The sequence below is a fragment of the Triturus cristatus genome, chromosome 2_1, assembly GCF_964204655.1.
Source record: "Triturus cristatus chromosome 2_1, aTriCri1.1, whole genome shotgun sequence".
Classification (NCBI taxonomy): domain Eukaryota; kingdom Metazoa; phylum Chordata; class Amphibia; order Caudata; family Salamandridae; genus Triturus; species Triturus cristatus.
Genome location: NC_140581.1, coordinates 1,125,787 through 1,137,958, shown reverse-complemented (window position 1 = coordinate 1,137,958; position 12,172 = coordinate 1,125,787). Strand labels below are relative to the sequence as shown.

The following is a 12,172-nucleotide window of genomic DNA, read 5'->3' as shown; positions in this document are numbered from 1 at the left end:
CCTGGGAGTGTGTGTGTGCGTGCACTCTTGCCCCTGGAAGGGTGTGTGTGACTGCTCCTGCCTCTATGAGGGCGTGTGTGTGATTGCACCTAACCCCCGGTAGAGGGTCTGTGTACTTCCGAGAGTGTGTGACTCCTGCCCGTGGAAGGGGCTGCACTTGCCCCTGGGAGTGTGTGTGTGCACACTTTTTTTGTGTGCATCTTTTATATAGCGCGAACTCGACCCGAAGGTATTGGAGCGCTGTACATAAGCACCGTATTTACATTACATATTCAGGCATGGGGAGATTAAGTGATTTGCCTAGAATCACGCGACCTCGAGGCTCGAACCCTGGTTTCCGGCAGCAAAGTCGGCAGCGCAGCCGACGGAACACATCCCCTCAGGGAGGGGGTATGTGTGACTGCTCCTGCCCCTGGGAGGGGGGAGCTGTGTCTCCTGTCCTTGGGACCGTAGGGCAGTGCCTCTGATATTCTGCACTCCTGCCTCTGGGAGGGTGTGTGGACTCCTTCCTCTGTGAGAAGGTCAGGCGTGTGTGTCTCCTGCCCCTGGGACGGAAGGGCAGCCAGTGTCGCTGACACTCTTCACTCCTGCCCCTTGGAGGGGGTGGGGTGCTGTCCCCTGGGCCCTGGCTCACGGACGGTAGGGCAGAGCCTTTGAGACTCTGCGTTGACATTCTTGACTCCTCCCCCGCCCTAGGACGTCCACGGATGAACTTCCGGGTCAGCGGCGGCAGAGACAGCACTGGCAGTGAGGGAGCAGCGGTCCCCCCGGGGCGCCGAGGAAGGCGGAGGGCAGAGCGGGGCAGAGGCAAGAGCGCAGCCGACTCCAGGTACGGGGGGCCCTGGGTGAGAGAGTGGGGGGGGGTCTCTCCTCATGGAGGGGACCTACAGGGGGCGGGACCTGCTACCCCACAAGGGCCCTGGGTCAGAGTGGGGTGTGGTAGGGGCAACCCTCATTGAGGGGTCCACATAGGGGCGTAGTCTGCCTCCAATTAAAGGATCCAGGGAGGAGGGGCCCTGGGTGAGAGTGTATGGGGTGTCTGCCCTCATGGAGGGGCCCTAGGTGGGAGTGTGTGGGGGGGGGGGGTCTCTCCTCATGGAGGGGCCCTGGATGAGAGAGTGTCTGCCTTCATGGAGGGACCCTGTGTAAGAGGGGTGTGGTAGGGGCAACCCTCATTGAGGGGTCCACATAGGGGCGGAGTCTTCCCCCAATTAAAGGATCCAGGGAGGAGGGGCCCTGGGTGGGAGTGTGTGGGGGGTGTCTGCCCTCATGGAGGGGCCCTGGGTGATGTGTGTGGGGGGTGTCTGCCCTCATGGAGGGGCCCTGGGTGGGAGTGTGTGGGGGGTCTCTCCTCATGGAGGGGCCCTGGAAATGATGTGTAAGGATTCACCAAACAAAGTAGATGAATATCCAAGTTTTTTCTGTCCACAAGGTCACCTCCAGCTTACAGTTCTCCAATCCACTGCTGCCTCAATCCACCAGAGAACGCATTTCCCCCACATTCTAAATTGTATATTACATATTCAAAGTTATGCCAACTCTACACATCTCCCCCTTATACTTATAGATCATAATCAACAAGAAGAAAAGAAAAATCTTATGCTTTTACAAGCTAATTGCAATACTAAATTAATATCTCGAAGAACCATATGTACACAAGGAATAACTTGTAAGACATCATAATGACGTGTGGATGCATACAATGCATGCACTCAGTAAATTGTCTATAATATGCAAGTGCACACGATTTTATACAATAACATTTAGTACTATTATTCTTCTTCATCATTCATGTCTCTTTTTAGACACTTGCACACACTCCCAAACTCCACACAGCTCCATCCTCCAGAATCACTGCACTGCATTTTACCTCTTTCACCTTGAACAGTTGGGAAACTTCCTTTCACCCTTTTCTGACAATCCAACCTTTTCTCACTGCCCCCCAATCACTTTTCTTTATGTCCATTCTTCTGACACCTTTCTTAGTGTCATATTATTTCTTTGATTTTTGTTGTTTCCCTGTCACGCTCTTTTTAACAGCATAGCGGTCAACCCATTCACACTCTTTAATTTTTAACCATGCAGGAATGACCTTCCTCCCTGGTTCCCTTCCTTGAAGGGAAATGAAAGGTGACACACCCGTCATTGAGCGAGGCGTAACTCGTTAAAAAAGCAATGACCAACCTTTCCCAAGGTCTGTTAGGTAACTCCACGCAAACCAGTGGTGGTTGCCTCACCACTTTAGTTTTGTTGCTGTTGGTGCATGCATAACATTCCTTGACAATTCTTTCAATCCATTTTGTGCCTCCAAAGAAACTAACACACTCGCCTCTTAGTCATGTTGCCCCTTGGATGTCCCTTATGTGCTAAGTGGATACAGTTCCTCCTTACTTTCTCTGGTGGAATAATCCAGGTTCTCCACATTAATCTCCCTTCATGTACACTTATTTCATCCTTCAAATTGTGGTAAGCATTCAGTCCCACCCCATAAGTTGCTCATTTTCCCATTGTACAATCACACATTTTTAAAAAATCATTCAATTGTACATCCTCTTCCATTGCTGCATTGTATTCCTCCTTCCCTAGAGTAATTTCTTCTCTCCCTACTGTTACCACTTCTACCTCTACCTATGCCTCTTAGTCTGGTTCATCCATAGGCATTCTAGACACCGCCCAGAACATCATTTTTCAAGCCCTTAACATATTCAACATTAAAGTTGTATTCTAACACCCACCTGGCTATCCTTGGGGTCACATTTCGCTCTAGTTCTTTTCCCTCTTTGAATAAGTGTATAAGTGGTTTATGATCAGTCTTAGCTTTGAATGGAATCTCCACACAAACTTATTTTAAATGTTTAATCGCCCAGCAGCACGCAAGAGCCTTTCTCTTAGTCACAGAGTATGAGGTCTCCGCCTTCTGAAGCCGTCTCAAAGCAAACCCTACAATCCTTTTTTGACAATCTTTGATTTGTGTCAACACAGCCCCAGCTCCAACGCGGCTTGCATCAGTTGTTATGTAGGTCTTGGCAGAAGCATCGAAATGCCCTAATGTAGGAGCTTACAAAATTCCATCATTTACCTTCTGGAAAGCTGAATCACAAATCTTGTCCCAACTGAAGATGACATTCTGTTTCATTAACAGTCTCAATGGTTCAACTATTTCATTAAAATTGACTATAAATTTGGAACAGTATTTTGCCAGACGTAAAAATGATTTAGGCTGATCTTTGCAAACCGATTTAGGTGCTTCACGCACCACCAACACTATTCTTTTCTTAGGTTGAATGCCCTCTTTAGAGATCTTCTGTTCCAAATATGTTATTCGGTTTTTCCTTAATTGGCACTTCTCCCTCTTTACAGTTAACCACGCGTTCCCAGTCGTTCATCACTTGTTCCAATAATTCATCATGTTCTTTTCCAGTCTTTCTTACTATCAAGATATCGTCCTGAAAACATAAAACGTCTTTTAATCCAGTAAATATGTGCCGAATCATCCTTTGGAACACCGCTGAGGCTAAACCAAAGGGCATCCTGCAACAGTGATAGGCCCCCAGCGGTGTGACAAATGATGTAAGATGTCCGGAACTCTTGTGAAGATTAATTTAATGATATGCAGCAGATATATCGATGACGTAAAACATTTCACCACCCCCATTGCTGTCAGCATCTCTGAAATATTCAGGAGCGGTTGCCTATCGGCCCAAATGTTTCTATTGAGGTCACGCAAGTCAATGCACAGGCAAATTTCCCCCCCTTCCTTACGGGCCACCACAATGGGTGCTAGCCATGCTGAGGACTTAATTGGCTCAATTATATTTTGTTCCAATCATTTCTCAAGTTCTTTTTGCAAAGGCTGTCTCATCAGGTGAGGGATATTTCTTACTTTGTGAACAATTGCAACAGCACCTTTTTTCAGCACAATGTGGGAAACCTTTCAACTAGCCCAGACTTTCCATGAATTCTTTGGGAAGTGTTTCCATTAACTTTTCAATGTACGCCTCACCAGTGCCAGTCTCTGTGACCACACTATGTATTTCAGCCGGCATAACTGGTTGTTTGGCATTAGGGTTTAGAATTATATTGAGATCATTTTGATGACACCAGCCATATTGATCTGAACCCTTCATGGTAATGTACAAATGTCCCAATATAGCTTTCTTCCCAAACTCAATTTTCATCCATCTCACGCCCATGATGTCTATGGTTTTTCCTCCATACCCTATGACCGTAATGTCAGATTTGTTCCCTTTTACATCCTCCCATTTTTCCCCATAGATATCTTTAGACATCGAAATTTATAAACTCTCTTAGTCTGCCAGTATCCTCACTTCATGGTTATCTATATGCAGGTTACAGTGAGGTTTTCCCATCTTTTCTGTGCTTTATTTCTCTAGCTCTTTTTCTTCTTGAGTTGTAGTGATCATTTCTTCACTAATATCCAATTCTTCTATAGTAAGTACTACTTCATGTTCGCTTACACATTCATCATCAATTTCATTAACTCTGACAATTACACCTTTCATTCTGCCAACCTTGGTAAAACGGCCTCTACGTTCACAGTTGCGGCACACAACATTCCTTGCAGAACGCCTTCTGCTAGATTCCATGTGTCCCAGCACTCCACACCGATAACCTTTTATTATCCAGAAATTTGATCCTGAAATTTGATCCTGAAAAATTAGGCTGATTCTGCTCCTTTTCCTTTGGTTTCCATTGTTGTTGGACTTTATCATTAGATTTAATTTTCTTAATATCTTCTATTGTCTCACCAATTTCAGATACCTTGGCCTGAGATTCGTTCACTTACACCACTGTTATTCATTTCCTTTATCCACATTTACATGTGCTGAAGCCCTTTGGCACTTTGTATGGCTTCTTCAAGTGTTGGATCCTGGAGTAACAGTTTTTCCTTTACTCTTTTACTGTTCATGCGTCGCACTATTTGATCCCTGATCAAGCAATCACTCAAAGTTTCAAATTGGCTCGTCAATAAGAATCCTCATAATGCTGCTACATAGGATGCAATCTCCTCGTCTGATCTTTGAGCCCTAGAAAAAGATATATGGAGCACTAATACAATGTTAACTTTTGCTATTTGTAAAGACATCTCGCATACATTTGTGTGCTGCCCAGTTCCTATTCCCAATGAGATTTCAAGCAATTCTTCATACAGCCTGGCCCCGTGCTAGCTTCTTCATTATCTTTTCTTTTTGAGATTGGGATCGCCTAATCCTAATATTGCAGCCCTGGAATTTTACTTGACCAGCACCAAAGCCCACAATATTGCAAAACTTTGAGTGACATTATGGGTCAGGGTGTCCCAAAATCAAACAGGAAACCCAATGCAACCTTTACGCTGCAAGCGTTCATACTCCGTTTCAATGTCTCTGATATTTAAGCTCTGTCCCATTTTTAAAAACAGATAACATTTGCACATTTAGCAATTTAATTTCGCATGAGATCTACCTCTACATGCTGTAGGTCGAGCCTAGCCGCGTGCGTATGCTGCTCTGCGAGGCACGGTGTAGGTCAGTACATGGGCTTCAAGCTGGCCTTCGCTTGCCATTGGTTGTTCCTGGTGTCTTTCTAAATTCCTTAATTTCGAATGGTAAATTGTGCCCATTTATCCCTCCCTTTTGGTCTATTGTTCCCTCCCATAGTGACGGGTCCTTTTACAGTGCTCATTTTGCTTCTGGCCATTTGAGTTTGTTTTGTGCACTATTTTTTCCAATTAACGGCCGTGTGTTCTGGAAATGCTGCAAGCACGAACAGCTGATCAGTGTTACTGCTTTCCCCTCCCACCCACCGTTTCTCAGTGTGTTCTTCCCTTCGCACCTTTACTTTCACTTATAATCTACAGAGTCGGGGTCACTGAAGATTGAGCTGCGCAGTTACAAAGTTAGAATGTTAAAAATGTGGCTTTACTCGCTAGCTCCCTTTCACCTAGTCTTTCGTTTTTAGCATTTATTATGTTTCACTCTCTCAGAGCTCCCTTGTTTAATATAGAGTTCCTAATTTACTAGACACTAGTTTCAATCTTTCGTTGCTTCCCCAGCGATGCCTCCACTCCAGTAAGGGTACAGTGAGTGTCCCTGCAGCAGGTTTTGGTATAGAGATACACAACCTCAAATGATGGGGATTAAAGCTTCAGTCCAGGTTCACCTTTTGGTACAAAAACTAATTAAGTTTGTCTTTGATGCTTTTACTAGATGCTTTGTCAAATGTATTACATTGATAATTTATCTTTTAATATTATATGCGCATGTTCCTAAGGAATTTAGTTTTCAGGTGATCAAGAAAAGATTCTGGCACCATTCTAGAAACATCTTAAGCACAATTTTGTTTTGTCTGATTTATTTCAAGTGTTGCAGCCTTGAACGTCCTCACTTTAATTGACAGTTCAATTGACATACTGCTCACACGACCCTTCAGAGTATGAGGTGAAGAATGGATATCGGATGTTTTGCCGTGAACTATAGTACATTTATAATCTTGCAGATGATTCAAGGCTGGTTTTTAAAGCTTAACAGCCTTCAGAGCTTTTGCTTCGGAACAGAAACAAAGAAAGTTGAGTTAGATTTTCAAATTGCGTGTTTTTTCACATAGTTTCAACAGGTGAATGCCCAATGGCTCATTCTAATGATTTGCTTTTATCAGACCTTTTTTATCAAAATACGCTTGTTTTCCAGCCTGCTTCTCATGAAACTCCATTATCCCAGCGTAGCACTGATCATGCATTCTGATGGAGCTTCTGCAGGCTTAGCTTTCTGACCCATTTCATGTTCAAATGTGGCGGCATCATTTACAGACCATCACGGCCAATTCCCCCCTATTTGGTAGACAAGTGTTGTAAATAAACGGTGGATACACTGTTGTCAGGCGTAGTAGAGATTTATTACATGTTGGGAGGAACAACAAGAGCGGACTCTCCACGACAGAAGCACCTAGCAACTGCAGTGGAAGAGAACATAGAATTATAAGTAAACCTAGAACAGAGCAGAAAGGAGCATTCTAAGAACTGCCAATACTTAGTATGTACTACACATCTTCTTCCTGACTAATGAAAAAAAACAAAGAAAAATTCAGAAAACACAATCAACATATAAAGTCACGCAAATATGCTGGAGGTTTGCGATACCTTGGAGTGCGATTAGGAACAAGAGACACAGGTGAGGAAAATGAACTTGACACAGGATGAACTTCAGACGTGAGTGAATCACCGCTTCCACCCACGTGGTGTTGAGATGTGGGAATTGAAGAATTGGTCTCAGGTGGTGGTTGGGCTAAAAGATAACCACTGTTATTTGCAGAGGGAAGAGGTTTTTCATAGCCAGAAAAGGGAACTCCCCTTTTATACAAGGTCACACGCCTGAAGTTCCAAAATTCACCATTATTGATAATTACACAATGATCAAGAACTTTCTTGACGGTGAAAGGTCCTTTAAACTTAGATAAACCTTTAACAACTCTGCCACTCTTAACTTTGACCAGATCGCCAATAATGAAAGGACGAGGACATTCTTGAGAGGGAGGTAAAGCTGAAGGATTAGTTTGCAAAGTAACAACATGTTTCATCCAAGAAGGAATGAGTTTAGAACCAGGAACACACCCTCTCATGAGTTGGAAAGGAGAAAGCTGCCCCTCAACCAAGGGAGTAGTGCGATAAGCCCACAACATTTCATTAACCATTTTCCTTACCACAGAACCATTAGCTGAAGCCATTTGTATGATACTCTTCACAATCCTGTTGGCCCTTTCACAAATTCCATTCCCTTGTGGGTTGTATAGCGAAGTGCGGTGATGAGAAATACCACAATCTTTGAGAAATGTCTGCATTTCATTGGAAGTGAGCTGTGTGCCATTGTCAGTAATGATGATCGATGGAATGCCCTCATCTCTAAACAGATTCCCTAAGAACTTAATAGTGCTCTCAGTAGTGAAGCTGTTAGTAAACTCTACAACTAACCATTTAGAATAGATGTCAACTACAACAATGGCAAACCTATCCTTTTCATGTAGTTCACCCATGGGACCAATGAAGTCCAGGCAAATACTATGCCAAGGTGAACCAGGATTATCTAAGTGACCTTGAGAGGATTTGGGACCTCCTTTGAGTCTTTTTTCTCCTTCTCTGCAAACAGAACAATTCTCTTCCCACTCTACCACTTGTGAATCCATGCCTGGCCACCAAAAATGGTCCTTAAGGCGGCGTTGTGTGAAAGTCTGACCCAAATGGCCTTCATGCGCTAAGGCCAAAAGTTTACTTCTCAGACCAAGAGGAGGTATGCTCTTCTTCCCCTTTACAATAACATTGTCACTAATGAGGGAAAGTTCTTCCAAGACTTTAACATAAGGACGCACAGAGATGGAATCAGAACTCTCTCTTCTAGGGCCCAGAGTGATAAGTTTGACAACTTCTTGCAAAGTAACAACAGAAACCATTTCCAATTCCCAATCATTTGCCTTAAAAGCGCCTTCACCGACAAATACGTCATCTTCAATAGAGGCTACCGCAATGTCATCAGTAGATAAAGAAACGCACGGATCAACAACAGTGTGCCAATCCAGAGACATCCTTGAGAGAAAGTCAGCCTGAATATTTTTCCATCCCTGAATATACTGAACAGTGTATTGAAATTCTTGAAGCTTCGAAGCAAGCCTAACTAGTCTAGCTGACCCTTGACCAGTCCCACCAGGAGAAAGAATTTTAATAAAATGTTTATGGTCTGTTCTTAAAATAAACTTCATGCCCCACAAATATGTTCTGAAATACTCTACATCCCAGGAGGCAGCCAGAGCCTAACTTTCGATGACAGAGTAATTCTTCTCAGCTTCAGTTAAGTTTCTGGAAGCGAAAGCAATTGTATGCTCTGACTGACCAGTGAGTTGCGAAAGCATAGCTCCTAAGCCAGTGGCACTTACATCTACCGTTACGACAGATTTTTTATGAATGTCAAAAGGAGAAAGTACTTTTGCGTCACAAATCTCCTTCTTGATGGTATCAAAAGCTTCTTGCAGTTGGGCAGACCATGAAAAGTTTGTGTCCCTCTTTAAAAGTGACCTCATGCTTGAGGTTTTGTCAGAAAAATTTCTTACAAATTTGGAATAATACTCAATGAGCCCCATGAAAGAACGCAATTGATCTTTGTCTTTGGGCTGAGGAGCAGAGTGAATAGCACGACAAAGGTGTCAAAGGTGTCAACTACAACAATGGCAAACCTATCCTTTTCATGTAGTTCACCCATGGGACCAATGAAGTCCAGGCAAATACTATGCCAAGGTGAACCAGGATTATCTAAGTGACCTTGAGAGGATTTGGGACCTACTTTGAGTCTTTTTTCTCCTTCTCTGCAAACAGAACAATTCTCTTCCCACTCTACCACTTGTGAATCCATGCCTGGCCACCAAAAATGGTCCTTAAGGCGGCGTTGTGTGAAAGTCTGACCCAAATGGCCTTCATGCGCTAAGGCCAAAAGTTTACTTCTCAGACCAAGAGGAGGTATGCTCTTCTTCCCCTTTACAATAACATTGTCACTAATGAGGGAAAGTTCTTCCAAGACTTTAACATAAGGACGCACAGAGATGGAATCAGAACTCTCTCTTCTAGGGCCCAGAGTGATAAGTTTGACAACTTCTTGCAAAGTAACAACAGAAACCATTTCCAATTCCCAATCATTTGCCTTAAAAGCGCCTTCACCGACAAATACGTCATCTTCAATAGAGGCTACCGCAATGTCATCAGTAGATAAAGAAACGCACGGATCAACAACAGTGTGCCAATCCAGAGACATCCTTGAGAGAAAGTCAGCCTGAATATTTTTCCATCCCTGAATATACTGAACAGTGTATTGAAATTCTTGAAGCTTCGAAGCAAGCCTAACTAGTCTAGCTGACCCTTGACCAGTCCCACCAGGAGAAAGAATTTTAATAAAATGTTTATGGTCTGTTCTTAAAATAAACTTCATGCCCCACAAATATGTTCTGAAATACTCTACATCCCAGGAGGCAGCCAGAGCCTAACTTTCGATGACAGAGTAATTCTTCTCAGCTTCAGTTAAGTTTCTGGAAGCGAAAGCAATTGTATGCTCTGACTGACCAGTGAGTTGCGAAAGCATAGCTCCTAAGCCAGTGGCACTTACATCTACCGTTACGACAGATTTTTTATGAATGTCAAAAGGAGAAAGTACTTTTGCGTCACAAATCTCCTTCTTGATGGTATCAAAAGCTTCTTGCAGTTGGGCAGACCATGAAAAGTTTGTGTCCCTCTTTAAAAGTGACCTCATGCTTGAGGTTTTGTCAGAAAAATTTCTTACAAATTTGGAATAATACTCAATGAGCCCCATGAAAGAACGCAATTGATCTTTGTCTTTGGGCTGAGGAGCAGAGTGAATAGCACGACAAAGGTCTTTTTTGGGCCGTACCCCACTGGCGCTAATGGTGTCACCCAGGTGGTCAATTTGTTCAGCCAAGAACTGACACTTTTCCTTACGTAGTGTCAGACCTGCAGAAGAAAGTCTGTCTAAGACTATCTTGAGGGTAGTATTGTGTTGTTCAACAGATTGACCATAGACCAAAATATCATCGTGAAAGTATATAAGTAAATATTACTTTTATTCGATATAAAATATCATAAAAGTACAGCAAATTTGATTCATCATAAAAACCAAACATTATACATCATATGACAATATAAATAGGGTATAAAAAGAGAATATTTACAGATAAAAGACCATAAAAAACAGCGCCCAATGTAGCGGGACAAGATACGCATGTAACTCTAGGGGTCTAGCTCTTGCAGGACATTAGCAGTTTGGTGCGTATCAGCCAAGCACACCCCAAATATTTAGCTGCCCCACAAACCATGACAAGAGAAGAAGCATCAGTTAAAATAAAGCGTAACGCCACCCTATAGTCCACGAGACCCAGATTTCTGCAAATTGGGCTAAGTCATTTTCTCCTTGCCGCCCTATAAGCCGGGCACGCAAAGAGCAAGTGGGGAATGGATTCTATAGGGGCAGAGCACCCGGTACATTTGGTAGATGTTGCTCTCTGGCTTTTCCAGCCTGCTACAAAAATGTTGAGCGGGAGGGTACCAAACCTGAGCTTCAAGTAGAGCATTCTATCTCGTGGAGATTGTATAAAATCGAGATACTGCTCGGTTTTGGCCTCAAGCTTGTGCTCCAGGAACTGGTCTGTAAGGGTCCCACGGTTGATATTTCGGGCTTCCTCTCCCCTCACCCAATCCCAGTATGCTTTTTTTATAATTTGCTTTGCAGGTGGAATCTGACTGGTCCATGCCTCCCCATTTCCAATTTCTGTGACCAGCTGTTTTAATTTGCAAATCCATTTAATCTTATTGCCAGTATTTAAATTAATAATTCATTCAGGGCAGTGGCATAGCTGGCCAGTTCGGGGGTGCGTCTCAAACGAACCCAGAAGAGAAGCGGGCGCAGTCTTGCTATGTCCTTTATAGATCGCTTACCCATATCTTTCTGAAGTGGTGTCAAGGGGGTGGAGAGTGGAAGAGAGACCAAACTTCTAAGAAAATGATTCTCGGATTTCTTCAGATCGCTAACATTCTCAAACCCCATAGCTCAGCCCCATATAATGCTGAGGGTAATACTTTCCCATCATAGACTACAAGGGCCGGAGCAACTAATCTACTAAAGGAGAGCCGCTGTTCTCTTAAGATTGCCCCCGCCACCCTCTTATGGTTAAAAAGCATTTTAGCTAAGTGGCTATTCCATTTCAACATATTATTAATCCGAATGCCCAAATAATCAAAGGAGTCTACAGTGTCTAATAGCGTGCCATTCAGTGTGATGTCGTTCCTAAAGCGTTTAGATGGGGATAGTGCCATTAGTTTAGTTTTAGTAGTGTTAATCACTAAACCCCGTGCAACACAGAACTGGCTGAACCTGTCGAGCAGCTTTTGCAGGCCACTTGGGGTTTTTGACATCAAAAGGGTGTCGTTGGCGAAGAGGAGGGTAGGGGATTTCTCTCCTGCCAGGGTTGGGGCATCAGATGGATCCTCTCTCAAATGGTCAACCACCCCATTTATAAAGAGGGAAAACAAAGTTGGGGCCAACACACAGCCCTGGCGTACTCCCCTGTTCACCGCCACCCTTTCTGTCAACTGGCCCTGGTTTCCCCACCTAATTTTTGCGTAATT

The 12,172-nt window shown here is 43.7% G+C and overlaps 1 protein-coding gene across 2 annotated transcripts in view; it reads left to right on the top strand.

Annotated features, from left to right (window-relative positions):
* The first annotated feature begins 694 nt into the window (after nucleotides 1–694).
* LOC146863575 (uncharacterized) overlaps nucleotides 695–12,172 on the top strand; it is a 306,105-nt gene continuing 294,627 nt past the window's right edge. For both annotated transcript variants that reach the window (XM_085627352.1, XM_085627345.1), the window contains exon 1: nucleotides 695–829. The gene's annotated coding sequence lies outside the window, so the exon portion shown is untranslated. The remainder of the gene's footprint in view (nucleotides 830–12,172) is intronic.